At 45.1% G+C, this 24,050-nt stretch overlaps 15 non-coding genes across 15 annotated transcripts; all 15 read left to right on the top strand.

Annotated features, from left to right (window-relative positions):
- The first annotated feature begins 379 nt into the window (after positions 1 to 379).
- Positions 380 to 570, top strand: LOC141187598 (U2 spliceosomal RNA). Its single transcript, XR_012261769.1, has one exon. It is a non-coding gene; the product is annotated as a U2 spliceosomal RNA (small nuclear RNA).
- A 1,119-nt stretch (positions 571 to 1,689) lies between these two features.
- On the top strand, positions 1,690 to 1,880 carry LOC141187597 (U2 spliceosomal RNA). The gene has a single exon (XR_012261768.1). It is a non-coding gene; the product is annotated as a U2 spliceosomal RNA (small nuclear RNA).
- A 1,124-nt stretch (positions 1,881 to 3,004) lies between these two features.
- Positions 3,005 to 3,195, top strand: LOC141187595 (U2 spliceosomal RNA). The gene has a single exon (XR_012261766.1). It is a non-coding gene; the product is annotated as a U2 spliceosomal RNA (small nuclear RNA).
- Positions 3,196 to 4,315: 1,120 nt separating this feature from the next.
- Positions 4,316 to 4,506, top strand: LOC141187593 (U2 spliceosomal RNA). Its single transcript, XR_012261765.1, has one exon. It is a non-coding gene; the product is annotated as a U2 spliceosomal RNA (small nuclear RNA).
- Positions 4,507 to 5,627: 1,121 nt separating this feature from the next.
- On the top strand, positions 5,628 to 5,818 carry LOC141184310 (U2 spliceosomal RNA). The gene has a single exon (XR_012259077.1). It is a non-coding gene; the product is annotated as a U2 spliceosomal RNA (small nuclear RNA).
- Positions 5,819 to 6,938: 1,120 nt separating this feature from the next.
- Positions 6,939 to 7,129, top strand: LOC141187592 (U2 spliceosomal RNA). Its single transcript, XR_012261764.1, has one exon. It is a non-coding gene; the product is annotated as a U2 spliceosomal RNA (small nuclear RNA).
- A 1,123-nt stretch (positions 7,130 to 8,252) lies between these two features.
- On the top strand, positions 8,253 to 8,443 carry LOC141187591 (U2 spliceosomal RNA). Its single transcript, XR_012261763.1, has one exon. It is a non-coding gene; the product is annotated as a U2 spliceosomal RNA (small nuclear RNA).
- Positions 8,444 to 9,565: 1,122 nt separating this feature from the next.
- Positions 9,566 to 9,756, top strand: LOC141187590 (U2 spliceosomal RNA). Its single transcript, XR_012261762.1, has one exon. It is a non-coding gene; the product is annotated as a U2 spliceosomal RNA (small nuclear RNA).
- A 1,124-nt stretch (positions 9,757 to 10,880) lies between these two features.
- On the top strand, positions 10,881 to 11,071 carry LOC141186524 (U2 spliceosomal RNA). Its single transcript, XR_012260795.1, has one exon. It is a non-coding gene; the product is annotated as a U2 spliceosomal RNA (small nuclear RNA).
- Positions 11,072 to 12,189: 1,118 nt separating this feature from the next.
- On the top strand, positions 12,190 to 12,380 carry LOC141184512 (U2 spliceosomal RNA). The gene has a single exon (XR_012259260.1). It is a non-coding gene; the product is annotated as a U2 spliceosomal RNA (small nuclear RNA).
- Positions 12,381 to 13,503: 1,123 nt separating this feature from the next.
- Positions 13,504 to 13,694, top strand: LOC141191313 (U2 spliceosomal RNA). The gene has a single exon (XR_012265310.1). It is a non-coding gene; the product is annotated as a U2 spliceosomal RNA (small nuclear RNA).
- Positions 13,695 to 14,816: 1,122 nt separating this feature from the next.
- Positions 14,817 to 15,007, top strand: LOC141187589 (U2 spliceosomal RNA). The gene has a single exon (XR_012261761.1). It is a non-coding gene; the product is annotated as a U2 spliceosomal RNA (small nuclear RNA).
- A 1,115-nt stretch (positions 15,008 to 16,122) lies between these two features.
- Positions 16,123 to 16,313, top strand: LOC141187588 (U2 spliceosomal RNA). Its single transcript, XR_012261760.1, has one exon. It is a non-coding gene; the product is annotated as a U2 spliceosomal RNA (small nuclear RNA).
- A 1,121-nt stretch (positions 16,314 to 17,434) lies between these two features.
- On the top strand, positions 17,435 to 17,625 carry LOC141187587 (U2 spliceosomal RNA). The gene has a single exon (XR_012261759.1). It is a non-coding gene; the product is annotated as a U2 spliceosomal RNA (small nuclear RNA).
- A 6,180-nt stretch (positions 17,626 to 23,805) lies between these two features.
- On the top strand, positions 23,806 to 23,995 carry LOC141185891 (U2 spliceosomal RNA). Its single transcript, XR_012260487.1, has one exon. It is a non-coding gene; the product is annotated as a U2 spliceosomal RNA (small nuclear RNA).
- Positions 23,996 to 24,050: the final 55 nt, after the last annotated feature.

Raw genomic sequence — 24,050 nt, 5'->3', positions numbered from 1 at the left:
GCAGCAGCCACCTTCAGTCTGCTGCTGGACAGCCAGCAGCAGCAGCAGCAGGAGAGGTAATTAATCAGCAACCCTCCTGCTAAGGGTAGACAGCTGCTCGTTCCACGCCCCCCCCCCCCGCCTTAATTGGTTCTCCTCCCTTCCAACGGTGTTGAGGCGGGTGGGAACAGCCGGGGGTTGAGGGTACTGTGCTAAAAGAGGTGGAGTTATGCAGATCTAAAACGCGTGGATTGCAGCAGCAGCAAGCCGAAAAGTGCAGGCATGTGAGGGATCTAGAGGTTGACAGCATGTCTTCTTAACGGGAGTCCAGGTGGCCATCTCCACAAATGGACTTTTCAGAATCCTTGGGTGGCACCGTAGTCGGAAACCAATTCTGGTTATCGCTTCTCGGCCTTTTGGCTAAGATCAAGTGTAGTATCTGTTCTTATCAGTTTAATATCTGATACGTCCCCTATCTGGGGACCATATATTAAATGGATTTTTAGAACAGGGAGATGGAAAAAGAGCTTGCTCTGTCCACTCCACGCATTGACCTGGTATTGCAGTATCTCCAGGACCGGTGCACCCCTTCTTTAATGCAGTTTCTAAAATCAGAAAGAATTGAATTCAATGCTTTTTGTTCATTTTGCTTGTTTGTCGGATTTTGGGATGGACTCTTTGGCTTTGCTTTTCTTCTCCTCATTGGATTTTTCATGTTAAAAGTTGCAGAAGCCAGATGACAAGCTCATTTTGGTTCAACTTCAGCAACTGTGCATTGCATTGCCATGTAATGTAATGTAATGCAATGCTATCTATCTAGCTCTCCCTCTATACTTCCTTTTGGATAAACAGACATATTAGGCAAGCATTTTGGAGCTTTCACCTAAATAACTACAGGTGGTGAGATAAGCTGCACAATATAATTGACCTTTCAGTATATTGTTGCACACACACCATCTATTTAGCAAATGCCCTTGTTATCAACAGCAGCCTTTTAAACTCACCTGAGCTAACAGGTATGTGAGCTGGTTACTCTGCTGCGCTTAAAATTTCTTTTTTGGTTTGTACAATGCCTTTTCTGAAACGTTGTCTCCCTCTGCTGGAACACTGACTTCTTTCATTTAATGCCTGCAGACTATAAAAGAGAAACCAACCCAAAAAGTTTGGTTGATTAGTCTGTGGCATTCTTTTAAACTGTTGCTTATGGCGGTCTCTGTGAGCTTCTCAGTGACATTCAGCCATCCAGGTATCCCGCCTGCAGTAGACAGAATGTGGCAATGGAACGCTGGCTGCGCGTGTCATAATAGGCTCTGAGCCTTTATATACCTGCGCACAGCAGCAGCCACCTTCAGTCTGCTGCTGGACAGCCAGCAGCAGCAGCAGCAGGAGAGGTAATTAATCAGCAACCCTCCTGCTAAGGGTAGACAGCTGCTCGTTCCACCCCCCCCCCGCCTTAATTGGTTCTCCTCCCTTCCAACGGTGTTGAGGCGGGTGGGAACAGCCGGGGGTTGAGGGTACTGTGCTAAAAGAGGTGGAGTTATGCAGATCTAAAACGCGTGGATTGCAGCAGCAGCAAGACGAAAAGTGCAGGCATGTGAGGGATCTAGAGGTTGACAGCATGTCTTCTTAACGGGAGTCCAGGTGGCCATCTCCACAAATGGACTTTTCAGAATCCTTGGGTGGCACCGTAGTCAGAAACCAATTCTGGTTATCGCTTCTCGGCCTTTTGGCTAAGATCAAGTGTAGTATCTGTTCTTATCAGTTTAATATCTGATACGTCCCCTATCTGGGGACCATATATTAAATGGATTTTTAGAACAGGGAGATGGAAAAAGAGCTTGCTCTGTCCACTCCACGCATTGACCTGGTATTGCAGTATCTCCAGGACCGGTGCACCCCTTCTTTAATGCAGTTTCTAAAATCAGAAAGAATTGAATTCAATGCTTTTTGTTCATTTTGCTTGTTTGTCGGATTTTGGGATGGACTCTTTGGCTTTGCTTTTCTTCTCCTCATTGGATTTTTCATGTTAAAAGTTGCAGAAGCCAGATGACAAGCTCATTTTGGTTCAACTTCAGCAACTGTGCATTGCATTGCCATGTAATGTAATGTAATGCAATGCTATCTATCTAGCTCTCCCTCTATACTTCCTTTTGGATAAACAGACATATTAGGCAAGCATTTTGGAGCTTTCACCTAAATAACTACAGGTGGTGAGATAAGCTGCACAATATAATTGACCTTTCAGTATATTGTTGCACACACACCATCTATTTAGCAAATGCCCTTGTTATCAACAGCAGCCTTTTAAACTCACCTGAGCTAACAGGTATGTGAGCTGGTTACTCTGCTGCGCTTAAAATTTCTTTTTTGGTTTGCTACAATGCCTTTTCTGAAACGTTGTCTCCCTCTGCTGGAACACTGACTTCTTTCATTTAATGCCTGCAGACTATAAAAGAGAAACCAACCCAAAAAGTTTGGTTGATTAGTCTGTGGCATTCTTTTAAACTGTTGCTTATGGCGGTCTCTGTGAGCTTCTCAGTGACATTCAGCCATCCAGGTATCCCGCCTGCAGTAGACGGAATGTGGCAATGGAACGCTGGCTGCGCGTGTCATAATAGGCTCTGAGCCTTTATATACCTGCGCACAGCAGCAGCCACCTTCAGTCTGCTGCTGGACAGCCAGCAGCAGCAGCAGCAGGAGAGGTAATTAATCAGCAACCCTCCTGCTAAGGGTAGACAGCTGCTCGTTCCACCCCCCCCCCCCCCGCCTTAATTGGTTCTCCTCCCTTCCAACGGTGTTGAGGCGGGTGGGAACAGCCGGGGGTTGAGGGTACTGTGCTAAAAGAGGTGGAGTTATGCAGATCTAAAACGCGTGGATTGCAGCAGCAGCAAGCCGAAAAGTGCAGGCATGTGAGGGATCTAGAGGTTGACAGCATGTCTTCTTAACGGGAGTCCAGGTGGCCATCTCCACAAATGGACTTTTCAGAATCCTTGGGTGGCACCGTAGTCGGAAACCAATTCTGGTTATCGCTTCTCGGCCTTTTGGCTAAGATCAAGTGTAGTATCTGTTCTTATCAGTTTAATATCTGATACGTCCCCTATCTGGGGACCATATATTAAATGGATTTTTAGAACAGGGAGATGGAAAAAGAGCTTGCTCTGTCCACTCCACGCATTGACCTGGTATTGCAGTATCTCCAGGACCGGTGCACCCCTTCTTTAATGCAGTTTCTAAAATCAGAAAGAATTGAATTCAATGCTTTTTGTTCATTTTGCTTGTTTGTCGGATTTTGGGATGGACTCTTTGGCTTTGCTTTTCTTCTCCTCATTGGATTTTTCATGTTAAAAGTTGCAGAAGCCAGATGACAAGCTCATTTTGGTTCAACTTCAGCAACTGTGCATTGCATTGCCATGTAATGTAATGTAATGCAATGCTATCTATCTAGCTCTCCCTCTATACTTCCTTTTGGATAAACAGACATATTAGGCAAGCATTTTGGAGCTTTCACCTAAATAACTACAGGTGGTGAGATAAGCTGCACAATATAATTGACCTTTCAGTATATTGTTGCACACACACCATCTATTTAGCAAATGCCCTTGTTATCAACAGCAGCCTTGTAAACTCACCTGAGCTAACAGGTATGTGAGCTGGTTACTCTGCTGCGCTTAAAATTTCTTTTTTGATTTGCTACAATGCCTTTTCTGAAACGTTGTCTCCCTCTGCTGGAACACTGACTTCTTTCATTTAATGCCTGCAGACTATAAAAGAGAAACCAACCCAAAAAGTTTGGTTGATTAGTCTGTGGCATTCTTTTAAACTGTTGCTTATGGCGGTCTCTGTGAGCTTCTCAGTGACATTCAGCCATCCAGGTATCCCGCCTGCAGTAGACGGAATGTGGCAATGGAACGCTGGCTGCGCGTGTCATAATAGGCTCTGAGCCTTTATATACCTGCGCACAGCAGCAGCCACCTTCAGTCTGCTGCTGGACAGCCAGCAGCAGCAGCAGCAGGAGAGGTAATTAATCAGCAACCCTCCTGCTAAGGGTAGACAGCTGCTCGTTCCACCCCCCACCCGCCTTAATTGGTTCTCCTCCCTTCCAACGGTGTTGAGGCGGGTGGGAACAGCCGGGGGTTGAGGGTACTGTGCTAAAAGAGGTGGAGTTATGCAGATCTAAAACGCGTGGATTGCAGCAGCAGCAAGCCGAAAAGTGCAGGCATGTGAGGGATCTAGAGGTTGACAGCATGTCTTCTTAACGGGAGTCCAGGTGGCCATCTCCACAAATGGACTTTTCAGAATCCTTGGGTGGCACCGTAGTCGGAAACCAATTCTGGTTATCGCTTCTCGGCCTTTTGGCTAAGATCAAGTGTAGTATCTGTTCTTATCAGTTTAATATCTGATACGTCCCCTATCTGGGGACCATATATTAAATGGATTTTTAGAACAGGGAGATGGAAAAAGAGCTTGCTCTGTCCACTCCACGCATTGACCTGGTATTGCAGTATCTCCAGGACCGGTGCACCCCTTCTTTAATGCAGTTTCTAAAATCAGAAAGAATTGAATTCAATGCTTTTTGTTCATTTTGCTTGTTTGTCGGATTTTGGGATGGACTCTTTGGCTTTGCTTTTCTTCTCCTCATTGGATTTTTCATGTTAAAAGTTGCAGAAGCCAGATGACAAGCTCATTTTGGTTCAACTTCAGCAACTGTGCATTGCATTGCCATGTAATGTAATGTAATGCAATGCTATCTATCTAGCTCTCCCTCTATACTTCCTTTTGGATAAACAGACATATTAGGCAAGCATTTTGGAGCTTTCACCTAAATAACTACAGGTGGTGAGATAAGCTGCACAATATAATTGACCTTTCAGTATATTGTTGCACACACACCATCTATTTAGCAAATGCCCTTGTTATCAACAGCAGCCTTTTAAACTCACCTGAGCTAACAGGTATGTGAGCTGGTTACTCTGCTGCGCTTAAAATTTCTTTTTTGGTTTGCTACAATGCCTTTTCTGAAACGTTGTCTCCCTCTGCTGGAACACTGACTTCTTTCATTTAATGCCTGCAGACTATAAAAGAGAAACCAACCCAAAAAGTTTGGTTGATTAGTCTGTGGCATTCTTTTAAACTGTTGCTTATGGCGGTCTCTGTGAGCTTCTCAGTGACATTCAGCCATCCAGGTATCCCGCCTGCAGTAGACGGAATGGGGCAATGGAACGCTGGCTGCGCGTGTCATAATAGGCTCTGAGCCTTTATATACCTGCGCACAGCAGCAGCCACCTTCAGTCTGCTGCTGGACAGCCAGCAGCAGCAGCAGCAGGAGAGGTAATTAATCAGCAACCCTCCTGCTAAGGGTAGACAGCTGCTCGTTCCACCCCCCCCCCCGCCTTAATTGGTTCTCCTCCCTTCCAACGGTGTTGAGGCGGGTGGGAACAGCCGGGGGTTGAGGGTACTGTGCTAAAAGAGGTGGAGTTATGCAGATCTAAAACGCGTGGATTGCAGCAGCAGCAAGCCGAAAAGTGCAGGCATGTGAGGGATCTAGAGGTTGACAGCATGTCTTCTTAACGGGAGTCCAGGTGGCCATCTCCACAAATGGACTTTTCAGAATCCTTGGGTGGCACCGTAGTCGGAAACCAATTCTGGTTATCGCTTCTCGGCCTTTTGGCTAAGATCAAGTGTAGTATCTGTTCTTATCAGTTTGATATCTGATACGTCCCCTATCTGGGGACCATATATTAAATGGATTTTTAGAACAGGGAGATGGAAAAAGAGCTTGCTCTGTCCACTCCACGCATTGACCTGGTATTGCAGTATCTCCAGGACCGGTGCACCCCTTCTTTAATGCAGTTTCTAAAATCAGAAAGAATTGAATTCAATGCTTTTTGTTCATTTTGCTTGTTTGTCGGATTTTGGGATGGACTCTTTGGCTTTGCTTTTCTTCTCCTCATTGGATTTTTCATGTTAAAAGTTGCAGAAGCCAGATGACAAGCTCATTTTGGTTCAACTTCAGCAACTGTGCATTGCATTGCCATGTAATGTAATGTAATGCAATGCTATCTATCTAGCTCTCCCTCTATACTTCCTTTTGGATAAACAGACATATTAGGCAAGCATTTTGGAGCTTTCACCTAAATAACTACAGGTGGTGAGATAAGCTGCACAATATAATTGACCTTTCAGTATATTGTTGCACACACACCATCTATTTAGCAAATGCCCTTGTTATCAACAGCAGCCTTTTAAACTCACCTGAGCTAACAGGTATGTGAGCTGGTTACTCTGCTGCGCTTAAAATTTCTTTTTTGGTTTGCTACAATGCCTTTTCTGAAACGTTGTCTCCCTCTGCTGGAACACTGACTTCTTTCATTTAATGCCTGCAGACTATAAAAGAGAAACCAACCCAAAAAGTTTGGTTGATTAGTCTGTGGCATTCTTTTAAACTGTTGCTTATGGCGGTCTCTGTGAGCTTCTCAGTGACATTCAGCCATCCAGGTATCCCGCCTGCAGTAGACGGAATGTGGCAATGGAACGCTGGCTGCGCGTGTCATAATAGGCTCTGAGCCTTTATATACCTGCGCACAGCAGCAGCCACCTTCAGTCTGCTGCTGGACAGCCAGCAGCAGCAGCAGCAGGAGAGGTAATTAATCAGCAACCCTCCTGCTAAGGGTAGACAGCTGCTCGTTCCACCCCCCCCCCGCCTTAATTGGTTCTCCTCCCTTCCAACGGTGTTGAGGCGGGTGGGAACAGCCGGGGGTTGAGGGTACTGTGCTAAAAGAGGTGGAGTTATGCAGATCTAAAATGCGTGGATTGCAGCAGCAGCAAGCCGAAAAGTGCAGGCATGTGAGGGATCTAGAGGTTGACAGCATGTCTTCTTAACGGGAGTCCAGGTGGCCATCTCCACAAATGGACTTTTCAGAATCCTTGGGTGGCACCGTAGTCGGAAACCAATTCTGGTTATCGCTTCTCGGCCTTTTGGCTAAGATCAAGTGTAGTATCTGTTCTTATCAGTTTAATATCTGATACGTCCCCTATCTGGGGACCATATATTAAATGGATTTTTAGAACAGGGAGATGGAAAAAGAGCTTGCTCTGTCCACTCCACGCATTGACCTGGTATTGCAGTATCTCCAGGACCGGTGCACCCCTTCTTTAATGCAGTTTCTAAAATCAGAAAGAATTGAATTCAATGCTTTTTGTTCATTTTGCTTGTTTGTCGGATTTTGGGATGGACTCTTTGGCTTTGCTTTTCTTCTCCTCATTGGATTTTTCATGTTAAAAGTTGCAGAAGCCAGATGACAAGCTCATTTTGGTTCAACTTCAGCAACTGTGCATTGCATTGCCATGTAATGTAATGTAATGCAATGCTATCTATCTAGCTCTCCCTCTATACTTCCTTTTGGATAAACAGACATATTAGGCAAGCATTTTGGAGCTTTCACCTAAATAACTACAGGTGGTGAGATAAGCTGCACAATATAATTGACCTTTCAGTATATTGTTGCACACACACCATCTATTTAGCAAATGCCCTTGTTATCAACAGCAGCCTTTTAAACTCACCTGAGCTAACAGGTATGTGAGCTGGTTACTCTGCTGCGCTTAAAATTTCTTTTTTGGTTTGCTACAATGCCTTTTCTGAAACGTTGTCTCCCTCTGCTGGAACACTGACTTCTTTCATTTAATGCCTGCAGACTATAAAAGAGAAAACAACCCAAAAAGTTTGGTTGATTAGTCTGTGGCATTCTTTTAAACTGTTGCTTATGGCGGTCTCTGTGAGCTTCTCAGTGACATTCAGCCATCCAGGTATCCCGCCTGCAGTAGACGGAATGTGGCAATGGAACGCTGGCTGCGCGTGTCATAATAGGCTCTGAGCCTTTATATACCTGCGCACAGCAGCAGCCACCTTCAGTCTGCTGCTGGACAGCCAGCAGCAGCAGCAGCAGGAGAGGTAATTAATCAGCAACCCTCCTGCTAAGGGTAGACAGCTGCTCGTTCCACCCCCCCCCCCCCGCCTTAATTGGTTCTCCTCCCTTCCAACGGTGTTGAGGCGGGTGGGAACAGCCGGGGGTTGAGGGCACTGTGCTAAAAGAGGTGGAGTTATGCAGATCTAAAACGCGTGGATTGCAGCAGCAGCAAGCCGAAAAGTGCAGGCATGTGAGGGATCTAGAGGTTGACAGCATGTCTTCTTAACGGGAGTCCAGGTGGCCATCTCCACAAATGGACTTTTCAGAATCCTTGGGTGGCACCGTAGTCGGAAACCAATTCTGGTTATCGCTTCTCGGCCTTTTGGCTAAGATCAAGTGTAGTATCTGTTCTTATCAGTTTAATATCTGATACGTCCCCTATCTGGGGACCATATATTAAATGGATTTTTAGAACAGGGAGATGGAAAAAGAGCTTGCTCTGTCCACTCCACGCATTGACCTGGTATTGCAGTATCTCCAGGACCGGTGCACCCCTTCTTTAATGCAGTTTCTAAAATCAGAAAGAATTGAATTCAATGCTTTTTGTTCATTTTGCTTGTTTGTCGGATTTTGGGATGGACTCTTTGGCTTTGCTTTTCTTCTCCTCATTGGATTTTTCATGTTAAAAGTTGCAGAAGCCAGATGACAAGCTCATTTTGGTTCAACTTCAGCAACTGTGCATTGCATTGCCATGTAATGTAATGTAATGCAATGCTATCTATCTAGCTCTCCCTCTATACTTCCTTTTGGATAAACAGACATATTAGGCAAGCATTTTGGAGCTTTCACCTAAATAACTACAGGTGGTGAGATAAGCTGCACAATATAATTGACCTTTCAGTATATTGTTGCACACACACCATCTATTTAGCAAATGCCCTTGTTATCAACAGCAGCCTTTTAAGCTCACCTGAGCTAACAGGTATGTGAGCTGGTTACTCTGCTGCGCTTAAAATTTCTTTTTTGGTTTGCTACAATGCCTTTTCTGAAACGTTGTCTCCCTCTGCTGGAACACTGACTTCTTTCATTTAATGCCTGCAGACTATAAAAGAGAAACCAACCCAAAAAGTTTGGTTGATTAGTCTGTGGCATTCTTTTAAACTGTTGCTTATGGCGGTCTCTGTGAGCTTCTCAGTGACATTCAGCCATCCAGGTATCCCGCCTGCAGTAGACGGAATGTGGCAATGGAACGCTGGCTGCGCGTGTCATAATAGGCTCTGAGCCTTTATATACCTGCGCACAGCAGCAGCCACCTTCAGTCTGCTGCTGGACAGCCAGCAGCAGCAGCAGCAGGAGAGGTAATTAATCAGCAACCCTCCTGCTAAGGGTAGACAGCTGCTCGTTCCACCCCCCCCCCCCGCCTTAATTGGTTCTCCTCCCTTCCAACGGTGTTGAGGCGGGTGGGAACAGCCGGGGGTTGAGGGTACTGTGCTAAAAGAGGTGGAGTTATGCAGATCTAAAACGCGTGGATTGCAGCAGCAGCATGCCGAAAAGTGCAGGCATGTGAGGGATCTAGAGGTTGACAGCATGTCTTCTTAACGGGAGTCCAGGTGGCCATCTCCACAAATGGACTTTTCAGAATCCTTGGGTGGCACCGTAGTCGGAAACCAATTCTGGTTATCGCTTCTCGGCCTTTTGGCTAAGATCAAGTGTAGTATCTGTTCTTATCAGTTTAATATCTGATACGTCCCCTATCTGGGGACCATATATTAAATGGATTTTTAGAACAGGGAGATGGAAAAAGAGCTTGCTCTGTCCACTCCACGCATTGACCTGGTATTGCAGTATCTCCAGGACCGGTGCACCCCTTCTTTAATGCAGTTTCTAAAATCAGAAAGAATTGAATTCAATGCTTTTTGTTCATTTTGCTTGTTTGTCGGATTTTGGGATGGACTCTTTGGCTTTGCTTTTCTTCTCCTCATTGGATTTTTCATGTTAAAAGTTGCAGAAGCCAGATGACAAGCTCATTTTGGTTCAACTTCAGCAACTGTGCATTGCATTGCCATGTAATGTAATGTAATGCAATGCTATCTATCTAGCTCTCCCTCTATACTTCCTTTTGGATAAACAGACATATTAGGCAAGCATTTTGGAGCTTTCACCTAAATAACTACAGGTGGTGAGATAAGCTGCACAATATAATTGACCTTTCAGTATATTGTTGCACACACACCATCTATTTAGCAAATGCCCTTGTTATCAACAGCAGCCTTTTAAACTCACCTGAGCTAACAGGTATGTGAGCTGGTTACTCTGCTGCGCTTAAAATTTCTTTTTTGGTTTGCTACAATGCCTTTTCTGAAACGTTGTCTCCCTCTGCTGGAACACTGACTTCTTTCATTTAATGCCTGCAGACTATAAAAGAGAAACCAACCCAAAAAGTTTGGTTGATTAGTCTGTGGCATTCTTTTAAACTGTTGCTTATGGCGGTCTCTGTGAGCTTCTCAGTGACATTCAGCCATCCAGGTATCCCGCCTGCAGTAGACGGAATGTGGCAATGGAACGCTGGCTGCGCGTGTCATAATAGGCTCTGAGCCTTTATATACCTGCGCACAGCAGCAGCCACCTTCAGTCTGCTGCTGGACAGCCAGCAGCAGCAGCAGCAGGAGAGGTAATTAATCAGCAACCCTCCTGCTAAGGGTAGACAGCTGCTCGTTCCACCCCCCCCCCCCCCGCCTTAATTGGTTCTCCTCCCTTCCAACGGTGTTGAGGCGGGTGGGAACAGCCGGGGGTTGAGGGTACTGTGCTAAAAGAGGTGGAGTTATGCAGATCTAAAACGCGTGGATTGCAGCAGCAGCAAGCCGAAAAGTGCAGGCATGTGAGGGATCTAGAGGTTGACAGCATGTCTTCTTAACGGGAGTCCAGGTGGCCACCTCCACAAATGGACTTTTCAGAATCCTTGGGTGGCACCGTAGTCGGAAACCAATTCTGGTTATCGCTTCTCGGCCTTTTGGCTAAGATCAAGTGTAGTATCTGTTCTTATCAGTTTAATATCTGATACGTCCCCTATCTGGGGACCATATATTAAATGGATTTTTAGAACAGGGAGATGGAAAAAGAGCTTGCTCTGTCCACTCCACGCATTGACCTGGTATTGCAGTATCTCCAGGACCAGTGCACCCCTTCTTTAATGCAGTTTCTAAAATCAGAAAGAATTGAATTCAATGCTTTTTGTTCATTTTGCTTGTTTGTCGGATTTTGGGATGGACTCTTTGGCTTTGCTTTTCTTCTCCTCATTGGATTTTTCATGTTAAAAGTTGCAGAAGCCAGATGACAAGCTCATTTTGGTTCAACTTCAGCAACTGTGCATTGCATTGCCATGTAATGTAATGTAATGCAATGCTATCTATCTAGCTCTCCCTCTATACTTCCTTTTGGATAAACAGACATATTAGGCAAGCATTTTGGAGCTTTCACCTAAATAACTACAGGTGGTGAGATAAGCTGCACAATATAATTGACCTTTCAGTATATTGTTGCACACACACCATCTATTTAGCAAATGCCCTTGTTATCAACAGCAGCCTTTTAAACTCACCTGAGCTAACAGGTATGTGAGCTGGTTACTCTGCTGCGCTTAAAATTTATTTTTTGGTTTGCTACAATGCCTTTTCTGAAACGTTGTCTCCCTCTGCTGGAACACTGACTTCTTTCATTTAATGCCTGCAGACTATAAAAGAGAAACCAACCCAAAAAGTTTGGTTGATTAGTCTGTGGCATTCTTTTAAACTGTTGCTTATGGCGGTCTCTGTGAGCTTCTCAGTGACATTCAGCCATCCAGGTATCCCGCCTGCAGTAGACGGAATGTGGCAATGGAACGCTGGCTGCGCGTGTCATAATAGGCTCTGAGCCTTTATATACCTGCGCACAGCAGCAGCCACCTTCAGTCTGCTGCTGGACAGCCAGCAGCAGCAGCAGGAGAGGTAATTAATCAGCAACCCTCCTGCTAAGGGTAGACAGTTGCTCGTTCCACCCCCCCCCCCGCCTTAATTGGTTCTCCTCCCTTCCAACGGTGTTGAGGCGGGTGGGAACAGCCGGGGGTTGAGGGTACTGTGCTAAAAGAGGTGGAGTTATGCAGATCTAAAACGCGTGGATTGCAGCAGCAGCAAGCCGAAAAGTGCAGGCATGTGAGGGATCTAGAGGTTGACAGCAGGTCTTCTTAACGGGAGTCCAGGTGGCCATCTCCACAAATGGACTTTTCAGAATCCTTGGGTGGCACCGTAGTCGGAAACCAATTCTGGTTATCGCTTCTCGGCCTTTTGGCTAAGATCAAGTGTAGTATCTGTTCTTATCAGTTTAATATCTGATACGTCCTCTATCTGGGGACCATATATTAAATGGATTTTTAGAACAGGGAGATGGAAAAAGAGCTTGCTCTGTCCACTCCATGCATTGACCTGGTATTGCAGTATCTCCAGGACCGGTGCACCCCTTCTTTAATGCAGTTTCTAAAATCAGAAAGAATTGAATTCAATGCTTTTTGTTCATTTTGCTTGTTTGTCGGATTTTGGGATGGACTCTTTGGCTTTGCTTTTCTTCTCCTCATTGGATTTTTCATGTTAAAAGTTGCAGAAGCCAGATGACAAGCTCATTTTGGTTCAACTTCAGCAACTGTGCATTGCATTGCCATGTAATGTAATGTAATGCAATGCTATCTATCTAGCTCTCCCTCTATACTTCCTTTTGGATAAACAGACATATTAGGCAAGCATTTTGGAGCTTTCACCTAAATAACTACAGGTGGTGAGATAAGCTGCACAATATAATTGACCTTTCAGTATATTGTTGCACACACACCATCTATTTAGCAAATGCCCTTGTTATCAACAGCAGCCTTTTAAACTCACCTGAGCTAACAGGTATGTGAGCTGGTTACTCTGCTGCGCTTAAAATTTCTTTTTTGGTTTGCTACAATGCCTTTTCTGAAACGTTGTCTCCCTCTGCTGGAACACTGACTTCTTTCATTTAATGCCTGCAGACTATAAAAGAGAAACCAACCCAAAAAGTTTGGTTGATTAGTCTGTGGCATTCTTTTAAACTGTTGCTTATGGCGGTCTCTGTGAGCTTCTCAGTGACATTCAGCCATCCAGGTATCCCGCCTGCAGTAGACGGAATGTGGCAATGGAACGCTGGCTGCGCGTGTCATAATAGGCTCTGAGCCTTTATATACCTGCGCACAGCAGCAGCCACCTTCAGTCTGCTGCTGGACAGCCAGCAGCAGCAGCAGCAGGAGAGGTAATTAATCAGCAACCCTCCTGCTAAGGGTAGACAGCTGCTCGTTCCACCCCCCCCCCCCCGCCTTAATTGGTTCTCCTCCCTTCCAACGGTGTTGAGGCGGGTGGGAACAGCCGGGGGTTGAGGGTACTGTGCTAAAAGAGGTGGAGTTATGCAGATCTAAAACGCGTGGATTGCAGCAGCAGCAAGCCGAAAAGTGCAGGCATGTGAGGGATCTAGAGGTTGACAGCATGTCTTCTTAACGGGAGTCCAGGTGGCCATCTCCACAAATGGACTTTTCAGAATCCTTGGGTGGCACCGTAGTCGGAAACCAATTCTGGTTATCGCTTCTCGGCCTTTTGGCTAAGATCAAGTGTAGTATCTGTTCTTATCAGTTTAATATCTGATACGTCCCCTATCTGGGGACCATATATTAAATGGATTTTTAGAACAGGGAGATGGAAAAAGAGCTTGCTCTGTCCACTCCATGCATTGACCTGGTATTGCAGTATCTCCAGGACCGGTGCACCCCTTCTTTAATGCAGTTTCTAAAATCAGAAAGAATTGAATTCAATGCTTTTTGTTCATTTTGCTTGTTTGTCGGATTTTGGGATGGACTCTTTGGCTTTGCTTTTCTTCTCCTCATTGGATTTTTCATGTTAAAAGTTGCAGAAGCCAGATGACAAGCTCATTTTGGTTCAACTTCAGCAACTGTGCATTGCATTGCCATGTAATGTAATGTAATGCAATGCTATCTATCTAGCTCTCCCTCTATACTTCCTTTTGGATAAACAGACATATTAGGCAAGCATTTTGGAGCTTTCACCTAAATAACTACAGGTGGTGAGATAAGCTGCACAATATAATTGACCTTTCAGTATATTGTTGCACACACACCATCTATTTAGCAAATGCCCTTGTTATCAACAGCAGCCTTTTAAACTCACCTGAGCTAACAGGTATGTGAGCTGGTTACTCTGCTGCGCTTAAAATTTCTTTTTTGGTTTGCTACAATGCCTTTTCTGAAACGTTGTCTCCCTCTGCTGGAACACTGACTTCTTTCATTTAATGCCTGCAGACTATAAAAGAGAAACCAACCCAAAAAGTTTGGTTGATTAGTCTGTGGCATTCTTTTAAACTGTTGCTTATGGCGGTCTCTGTGAGCTTCTCAGTGACATTCAGCCATCCAGGTATCCCGCCTGCAGTAGACGGAATGTGGCAATGGAACGCTGGCTGCGCGTGTCATAATAGGCTCTGAGCCTTTATATACCTGCGCACAGCAGCAGCCACCTTCAGTCTGCTGCTGGACAGCCAGCAGCAGCAGCAGCAGGAGAGGTAATTAATCAGCAACCCTCCTGCTAAGGGTAGACAGCTGCTCGTTCCACCCCCCCCCCCCGCCTTAATTGGTTCTCCTCCCTTCCAACGGTGTTGAGGCGGGTGGGAACAGCCGGGGGTTGAGGGTACTGTGCTAAAAGAGGTGGAGTTATGCAGATCTAAAACGCGTGGATTGCAGCAGCAGCAAGCCGAAAAGTGCAGGCATGTGAGGGATCTAGAGGTTGACAGCATGTCTTCTTAACGGGAGTCCAGGTGGCCATCTCCACAAATGGACTTTTCAGAATCCTTGGGTGGCACCGTAGTCGGAAACCAATTCTGGTTATCGCTTCTCGGCCTTTTGGCTAAGATCAAGTGTAGTATCTGTTCTTATCAGTTTAATATCTGATACGTCCCCTATCTGGGGACCATATATTAAATGGATTTTTAGAACAGGGAGATGGAAAAAGAGCTTGCTCTGTCCACTCCACGCATTGACCTGGTATTGCAGTATCTCCAGGACCGGTGCACCCCTTCTTTAATGCAGTTTCTAAAATCAGAAAGAATTGAATTCAATGCTTTTTGTTCATTTTGCTTGTTTGTCGGATTTTGGGATGGACTCTTTGGCTTTGCTTTTCTTCTCCTCATTGTATTTTTCATGTTAAAAGTTGCAGAAGCCAGATGACAAGCTCATTTTGGTTCAACTTCAGCAACTGTGCATTGCATTGCCATGTAATGTAATGTAATGCAATGCTATCTATCTAGCTCTCCCTCTATACTTCCTTTTGGATAAACAGACATATTAGGCAAGCATTTTGGAGCTTTCACCTAAATAACTACAGGTGGTGAGATAAGCTGCACAATATAATTGACCTTTCAGTATATTGTTGCACACACACCATCTATTTAGCAAATGCCCTTGTTATCAACAGCAGCCTTTTAAACTCACCTGAGCTAACAGGTATGTGAGCTGGTTACTCTGCTGCGCTTAAAATTTCTTTTTTGGTTTGCTACAATGCCTTTTCTGAAACGTTGTCTCCCTCTGCTGGAACACTGACTTCTTTCATTTAATGCCTGCAGACTATAAAAGAGAAACCAACCCAAAAAGTTTGGTTGATTAGTCTGTGGCATTCTTTTAAACTGTTGCTTATGGCGGTCTCTGTGAGCTTCTCAGTGACATTCAGCCATCCAGGTATCCCGCCTGCAGTAGACGGAATGTGGCAATGGAACGCTGGCTGCGCGTGTCATAATAGGCTCTGAGCCTTTATATACCTGCGCACAGCAGCAGCCACCTTCAGTCTGCTGCTGGACAGCCAGCAGCAGCAGGAGAGGTAATTAATCAGCAACCCTCCTGCTAAGGGTAGACAGCTGCTCGTTCCACCCCCCCCCCCGCCTTAATTGGTTCTCCTCCCTTCCAACGGTGTTGAGGCGGGTGGGAACAGCCGGGGGTTGAGGGTACTGTGCTAAAAGAGGTGGAGTTATGCAGATCTAAAACGCGTGGATTGCAGCAGCAGCAAGCCGAAAAGTGCAGGCATGTGAGGGATCTAGAGGTTGACAGCATGTCTTCTTAACGGGAGTCCAGGTGGCCATCTCCACAAATGGACTTTTCAGAATCCTTGGGTGGCACCGTAGTCGGAAACCAATTCTGGTTATCGCTTCTCGGCCTTTTGGCTAAGATCAAGTGTAGTATCTGTTCTTATCAGTTTAATATCTGATACGTCCCCTATCTGGGGACCATATATTAAATGGATTTTTAGAACAGGGAGATGGAAAAAGAGCTTGCTCTGTCCACTCCACGCATTGACCTGGTATTGCAGTATCTCCAGGACCGGTGCACCCCTTCTTTAATGCAGTTTCTAAAATCAGAAAGAATTGAATTCAATGCTTTTTGTTCATTTTGCTTGTTTGTCGGATTTTGGGATGGACTCTTTGGCTTTGCTTTTCTTCTCCTCATTGGATTTTTCATGTTAAAAGTTGCAGAAGCCAGATGACAAGCTCATTTTGGTTCAACTTCAGCAACTGTGCATTGCATTGCCATGTAATGTAATGTAATGCAATGCTATCTATCTAGCTCTCCCTCTATACTTCCTTTTGGATAAACAGACATATTAGGCAAGCATTTTGGAGCTTTCACCTAAATAACTACAGGTGGTGAGATAAGCTGCACAATATAATTGACCTTTCAGTATATTGTTGCACACACACCATCTATTTAGCAAATGCCCTTGTTATCAACAGCAGCCTTTTAAACTCACCTGAGCTAACAGGTATGTGAGCTGGTTACTCTGCTGCGCTTAAAATTTCTTTTTTGGTTTGCTACAATGCCTTTTCTGAAACGTTGTCTCCCTCTGCTGGAACACTGACTTCTTTCATTTAATGCCTGCAGACTATAAAAGAGAAACCAACCCAAAAAGTTTGGTTGATTAGTCTGTGGCATTCTTTTAAACTGTTGCTTATGGCGGTCTCTGTGAGCTTCTCAGTGACATTCAGCCATCCAGGTATCCCGCCTGCAGTAGACGGAATGTGGCAATGGAACGCTGGCTGCGCGTGTCATAATAGGCTCTGAGCCTTTATATACCTGCGCACAGCAGCAGCCACCTTCAGTCTGCTGCTGGACAGCCAGCAGCAGCAGCAGCAGGAGAGGTAATTAATCAGCAACCCTCCTGCTAAGGGTAGACAGCTGCCCGTTCCACCCCCCCCCCCGCCTTAATTGGTTCTCCTCCCTTCCAACGGTGTTGAGGCGGGTGGGAACAGCCGGGGGTTGAGGGTACTGTGCTAAAAGAGGTGGAGTTATGCAGATCTAAAACGCGTGGATTGCAGCAGCAGCAAGCCGAAAAGTGCAGGCATGTGAGGGATCTAGAGGTTGACAGCATGTCTTCTTAACGGGAGTCCAGGTGGCCATCTCCACAAATGGACTTTTCAGAATCCTTGGGTGGCACCGTAGTCGGAAACCAATTCTGGTTATCGCTTCTCGGCCTTTTGGCTAAGATCAAGTGTAGTATCTGTTCTTATCAGTTTAATATCTGATACGTCCCCTATCTGGGGACCATATATTAAATGGATTTTTAGAACAGGGAGATGGAAAAAGAGCTTGCTCTGTCCACTCCACGCATTGACCTGGTATTGCAGTATCTCCAGGACCGGTGCACCCCTTCTTTAATGCAGTTTCTAAAATCAGAAAGAATTGAATTCAATGCTTTTTGTTCATTTTGCTTGTTTGTCGGATTTTGGGATGGACTCTTTGGCTTTGCTTTTCTTCTCCTCATTGGATTTTTCATGTTAAAAGTTGCAGAAGCCAGATGACAAGCTCATTTTGGTTCAACTTCAGCAACTGTGCATTGCATTGCCATGTAATGTAATGTAATGCAATGCTATCTATCTAGCTCTCCCTCTATACTTCCTTTTGGATAAACAGACATATTAGGCAAGCATTTTGGAGCTTTCACCTAAATAACTACAGGTGGTGAGATAAGCTGCACAATATAATTGACCTTTCAGTATATTGTTGCACACACACCATCTATTTAGCAAATGCCCTTGTTATCAACAGCAGCCTTTTAAACTCACCTGAGCTAACAGGTATGTGAGCTGGTTACTCTGCTGCGCTTAAAATTTCTTTTTTGGTTTGCTACAATGCCTTTTCTGAAACGTTGTCTCCCTCTGCTGGAACACTGACTTCTTTCATTTAATGCCTGCAGACTATAAAAGAGAAACCAACCCAAAAAGTTTGGTTGATTAGTCTGTGGCATTCTTTTAAACTGTTGCTTATGGCGGTCTCTGTGAGCTTCTCAGTGACATTCAGCCATCCAGGTATCCCGCCTGCAGTAGACGGAATGTGGCAATGGAACACTGGCTGCGCGTGTCATAATAGGCTCTGAGCCTTTATATACCTGCGCACAGCAGCAGCCACCTTCAGTCTGCTGCTGGACAGCCAGCAGCAGCAGCAGCAGGAGAGGTAATTAATCAGCAACCCTCCTGCTAAGGGTAGACAGCTGCTCGTTCCCCCCCCCCCCCGCCTTAATTGGTTCTCCTCCCTTCCAACGGTGTTGAGGCGGGTGGGAACAGCCGGGGGTTGAGGGTACTGTGCTAAAAGAGGTGGAGTTATGCAGATCTAAAACGCGTGGATTGCAGCAGCAGCAAGCCGAAAAGTGCAGGCATGTGAGGGATCTAGAGGTTGACAGCATGTCTTCTTAACGGGAGTCCAGGTGGCCATCTCCACAAATGGACTTTTCAGAATCCTTGGGTGGCACCGTAGTCGGAAACCAATTCTGGTTATCGCTTCTCGGCCTTTTGGCACGATCTATCAGGTTTACCTGTGTGGTCTTGCCTGTGAGGTGCTCTTGGTACCCTTTCTCTCGGCCTGGGGGGATCGTTCCTTTTCGGAGGGACTTAACCCCCCTGCTGCTATTGGGAGGAAGGATTAGTCCGGGAGCAACGGGAAGGGATCCCATGAAGGCTTGCGCCTTTCAGAGAGAAGAGTCGGTACGTTCCTGAGTGAAGGATGCCGGCAACGCTCACATATTCATCGGGTGATGCCCGGATGCGGAACACCGTGAGGATTGAAGTTGGAGCAGGATCGAGGACGGAGAAGAATTTGGATTACATCTGCCATAGGATTCTGCTTGGAGTTCTGGAGTTTCGGCGGGAAGACATATTCTGCTTCCAGGACAATGAGTACAAGGGGACTTACACCATCACCTTCAAGAGCCAGGGATGCTGTCACCAACTCGTACAAAAGGTAAATGAGAAAAACTACTTGGATGAATTGGATGGACTAACCTTTTGTCTCTTGTATGCCTATGACGAGATCCCTATCGTGGTGCATTTCCCGAACCCCTTTGTGGAAGCTGCAGACATCTCGACCTACCTTGTCCGTTATTGTGACGATCTGAGATACCTGGGCACTGTGAAGAACGCGGTAGGCTTCTGGTGCGGCAAGAGGAGGTACATGGCCCGTCTAAAGAGGGACCCAAGCGGAGTGGGAGGAATGCTACACCCTCCCTCAACATTTGTGATCGGTAAGAGCAGAGGCTACTTATTTTACCCTGGAATGCCGGTATGTTGCAGGAACTGTGGACAAATGGGTCATACCCAAACGTCCTGCACGGGCAGGAAAGTAGACCGCTGCAATAATTGCAGCTGTTACGGACATTTAATGAAGGACTGTCCCGCTGGGAGGAAATGCAATCTTTGTGGTGAGGCGGGGCACATGTTCCGAGGATGCCCCAACAGGACCAGGACCAGGACCTACGCAGAAGCTGCATCTTCTGCAGCTGAGCCGATGCGCCCGCCGGTCTTCACTGGCGGGCCGGCGTCGGAGGGCGGTTCGAAGGGCGAGAAGGCTGGGATGGAGCAGGGAGCCGGAGGCCCCTCTGGGGCGGCCCCTGCATCGAAGTCCCTTAACGATGGGCGGACCTCGCATGGACCGGAGCGGAGGGGTCCTCCTTCTGGGAGGGTATCCTCCGTGTCGATGGTTCCCGATACCGATCCTGTTGGGCTGGAGGGTGGTGCCCCTGTGCGGTTGGCTACAGGGGACCACGCAGCGATGGCCTCAGGATCTTCCAGGGCGATTAGCCAGCCAGATGAGGGGGCTTTGCTTCTAGGTGGCGAACATCAGGGAATCGGTGTTGGTGATCTTATCCTGATGGACCAGTCTCTCCCACTGGAGGAGGTGGAGGAAGAGGAGGACTGCACCAGTGACCTAGTGGAGTCTGCCCCGAAAAAGAGACGGAATGTCGAAGCCCCAGCGTCTCCTGGAATGTGGCTGGGAACCGTGACCTACGAGGGGGCAACCGCCGGCTCACAGAATATCGAGTCGTTTGGGTCCTCTAGCCCGGATGTCCTGGAGCAATTTGACATACAGGGCTTTGAGTCAGGTGTCCTCATGGAAGATCCACCACCCTGACCTATGAATGCCCACATTAAGACTTGTCTCACTGAATGTGAGGTCATTAAAGAGCCCAGTTCGTAGGGCTGCTCTATTCAAGTATTTAGAAACCGCTGACTTTGACATTTGTTTATTACAGGAATGCGGGATACAACATGCACTAAATTATAATGACATCAAGACAGATTGGAGACTGGGGCCCTCCATCTGGTCTGGCTCCAATGACAACAAGTCAGCGGTGGTGGGCTTCCTCTGTCGTGGGAGAAATATTACTGTAAATGCTGTCACAGAAATAGTACCAGGCAGAGTGGTTTTAGTGCATTTTAAATTTAATGGTTTTACCCTACGTGTAATGAATATTTATGCTCCCCCTGATAAGCAAGAGAGAATTAATTTATTTGGGATATTGCCATTGTACTGTACTGGGTCATCTCCCCTGATCGTAGGGGGTGATTTTAATTGTCTTTGTGCTAGTGAACAACGAGCGGGGGGTGACCCTTTACGCAAATTGGATAAGTCATGTCATCTATTGAAAGATTTTATAACTGATTTTAAATTATGCGATGCGTGGAGGTCACTCCTGCCGACGGACCCTGGTTATACGTGGTCCGGAAGAGGGGTGTCCTCCAGGATCGATTTTATTTTCCTATCAGATGATTTTAACCCTGTAAAATGTGTTTTAACATCAAATATATTTTCTGACCATAAGGGCTTGGAGGTGCACCTAGAATACCGGGATGAACAGAGGGTCAACAGGGGCCTCTGGCGTCTAAGTACTTACCTGCTGGAGGACCCTCTGATTCGACAAGACTTTGGTAAAGCCTATCAAGCCTGGCAGCGACAAAAACCTTCTGATGCCCCTATGGTAACCTGGTGGGAAAATTTGAAAAAAAAAGTCAGAATGTTTTTTATAAAAGCAGGGAGACGTAAAGCTAGAGAGAAAAAAAGATGTTTTAGTGATCTTAACACCAAACTACAAACATTTTTTAAATTCAAAGAGCTAGGGGTGGAGGTGGGAGATGATATTGCTAGCCTAAAAACTGAAATCCAGAACTGCATAGACACAAAGGGGAAAGAGATTATTTTTAACTCTAGAGTGCAGCACTTGGAGGAGGGGGAGAAGTGCTCTCGCTTCTTCTTCAAAAAAGTCATGGATAAAAGAGAAGTGATCACAAATCTAGAGGGTGAAACATCTATGCAGGGAATGTTGAATGCTACTTTTAACTTTTATAAGCATCTTTTTAGTAAAAAGTGTATAGATGAGTCCTTTTTATCTGATGCTCTTAATGATCTCGATTTTAAGTTAAATTTTACAGACCAGGAGTTTTTAGAACGCGATATTGTTTTAGAGGAATTATTTTATGTTTTTAAAAGTTTCTCTAAGGGCAAAGCACCTGGGTGTGATGGACTACCTGTAGAGTTTTATCTTACTTTTTGGGACATTTTAAAAGAGGACCTTTTTATGCTTTTTAAAGAAGTTTTTATTTGTGAACAGTTGCCATTTTCGTGGAGGAGAGGAGTGGTGTCTTTGATATATAAAAAAGGTGATCGCAGTACTCTAGCGAATTGGAGACCCATAACTCTCCTAAATGTTGATTACAAGGTACTTGCTAAGGTGGTTGCAAACCGGCTCAGGAATGTCATTGCCAAACTAATCCAGCCTGAGCAGGTTTGTAGTGTACCAGGCAGAAGTATTTCAGAGGTTTTAAACGTATTAAGGGATGTAATTTGGTATTCCAGAGACCGGGGTCAAAATGTAGCTCTTTTAGCCCTAGATTTTGAAAAAGCTTTCGATAGAGTCTCTCATACATTTCTTTTTACAGTTTTAAAAAGAATGGGTATCCCTAATATGCTTTTAAATTGTATTAAGATTTTATATAAAAATTGTTTTAGTCAAATTTCTCTTAATGGCTTTTTAACAGATGGAGTTCCCCTTGAGTCCGGAGTGAAGCAGGGATGCCCCTTGTCGCCCATCCTGTTCATCTGCGCCATGGAGCCCCTGCTGAGCGCAATAAGGAAAGACAAAGTGATTAGAGGGGTTCCTGTTCCTGGCGGAGGTGGCAGTGATGTGAGAGTCTTTGGCTACATGGATGACGTGACGGTTGTGTGCGTGGACCCTGCTTCCCTCCGGAGGGCGGTGTTGCGCATTGATTTTTTTTCCCAGGCATCCGGTTTTAAACTTAATTTAAATAAATCTGAATGTCTGACTTTGGGATCCTGGGACACCGCCCAACTCCCGCAGCTCACTATAAAACAAGACAATGTAAATATTCTTGGAGTTGTTTTTAACGAGGAGAATGTGGGAACTCAAAGCTGGGAGAATGTCATAGAAAAAATGTCAAAGAAAATATCATTTTGGGGTTTGAGGTCCCTAACAATGGAGGGGAAAATTTTAATTATAAAATCAGTGTTGTTACCCCTCATACTGTATATAGCTATGGTGTACCCCCCCTCTGATGTTTTAATTAAAAAAATGACTAGGATGATCTTTATGTTTTTATGGAACTCCAAAATGGAAAAATTAAGGAGAGAAATAATGAGGAAGAATAAAATGAAAGGCGGAAGGGATGTCCCCGATTTACATATTTATTTGTATTTAAATTATTTCTGCTTTTGATTCAAACATTTTAATGGTAATAGTGCGCTAAGTTATTTTTTAAAATATACTTGTGGGATGATTTTTAAAAGATGGTTTAAGTTGTCGTTGAATTCCCCTGTTTTACTATGCCCCCCCAAACACCAAGCAATCTTAGAAAAGACTGTTCGATTTTATAGCCTTGGTGATTTTAATATGGACATTTTTAAAGACCGCAAGAAGCTTTTATCTTTTCTGAGGAGGAATGAAGATGTGACCCCCATAGTAAATTTCTCAGAAGAGAGATCGAAGCAAGTTTGGAAGAATGTCTTCGGGAAATTCTTAGCAAATGGACATAAGGATATCGCATGGATGGTGGTCCACCAGTGCCTCCCCACCAGAGAGTTTCAACACAGGAGAGGCCTGGTGGCCAGAGCAAAATGCCCCAGAGACTCATGTGTTTATGACGAAACCACCTTGCACCTTATGTGGAATTGCCCATTTGCACAGGAACTTTGGCACAAAGTTGGGATTCTTTTAAAATGGACTTGCGGTTTAAGAGATTTTAACCATGAATATGTTTTATATGGCCTTTTTAAATGTCCGACCCCTCAACAGTATTGTATATCTTGGTGTATGATTAACTGTTTTAAAGACGCCCTTTGGAAGGCACGCAATATTTTACTTTTTAAACGTGATGCTATTTCTGTGAAGGATTGTCTTAAAATTGCTTTTAGTCAGATGTATATTTATTACTTGAGGGATGTCAAATGTATTGGGAGGAGGGATGCTAATCGTATATGGGGTTTTTATGGGTGGAATTCTGTGTTTTATTAATGTATTGTTTGTGTTGCTGTTTTTGATTGTAAACCATCTTTTACGCACATAATAAAATATGTTGAAACCTGATCTGTTCTTATCAGTTTAATATCTGATACGTCCCCTATCTGGGGACCATATATTAAATGGATTTTTAGAACAGGGAGATGGAAAAAGAGCTTGCTCTGTCCACTCCACGCATTGACCTGGTATTGCAGTATCTCCAGGACCGGTGCACCCCTTCTTTAATGCAGTTTCTAAAATCAGAAAGAATTGAATTCAATGCTTTTTGTTCATT

This window comes from Phyllobates terribilis, unplaced genomic scaffold (assembly GCF_046119375.1).
Source record: "Phyllobates terribilis strain yellow unplaced genomic scaffold, ASM4611937v1 Scaffold_40__1_contigs__length_11209783, whole genome shotgun sequence".
Taxonomy (NCBI): domain Eukaryota; kingdom Metazoa; phylum Chordata; class Amphibia; order Anura; family Dendrobatidae; genus Phyllobates; species Phyllobates terribilis.
Note: the sequence above shows the minus strand (reverse complement) of the source record. Positions and strands in the feature narration are given on the sequence as shown.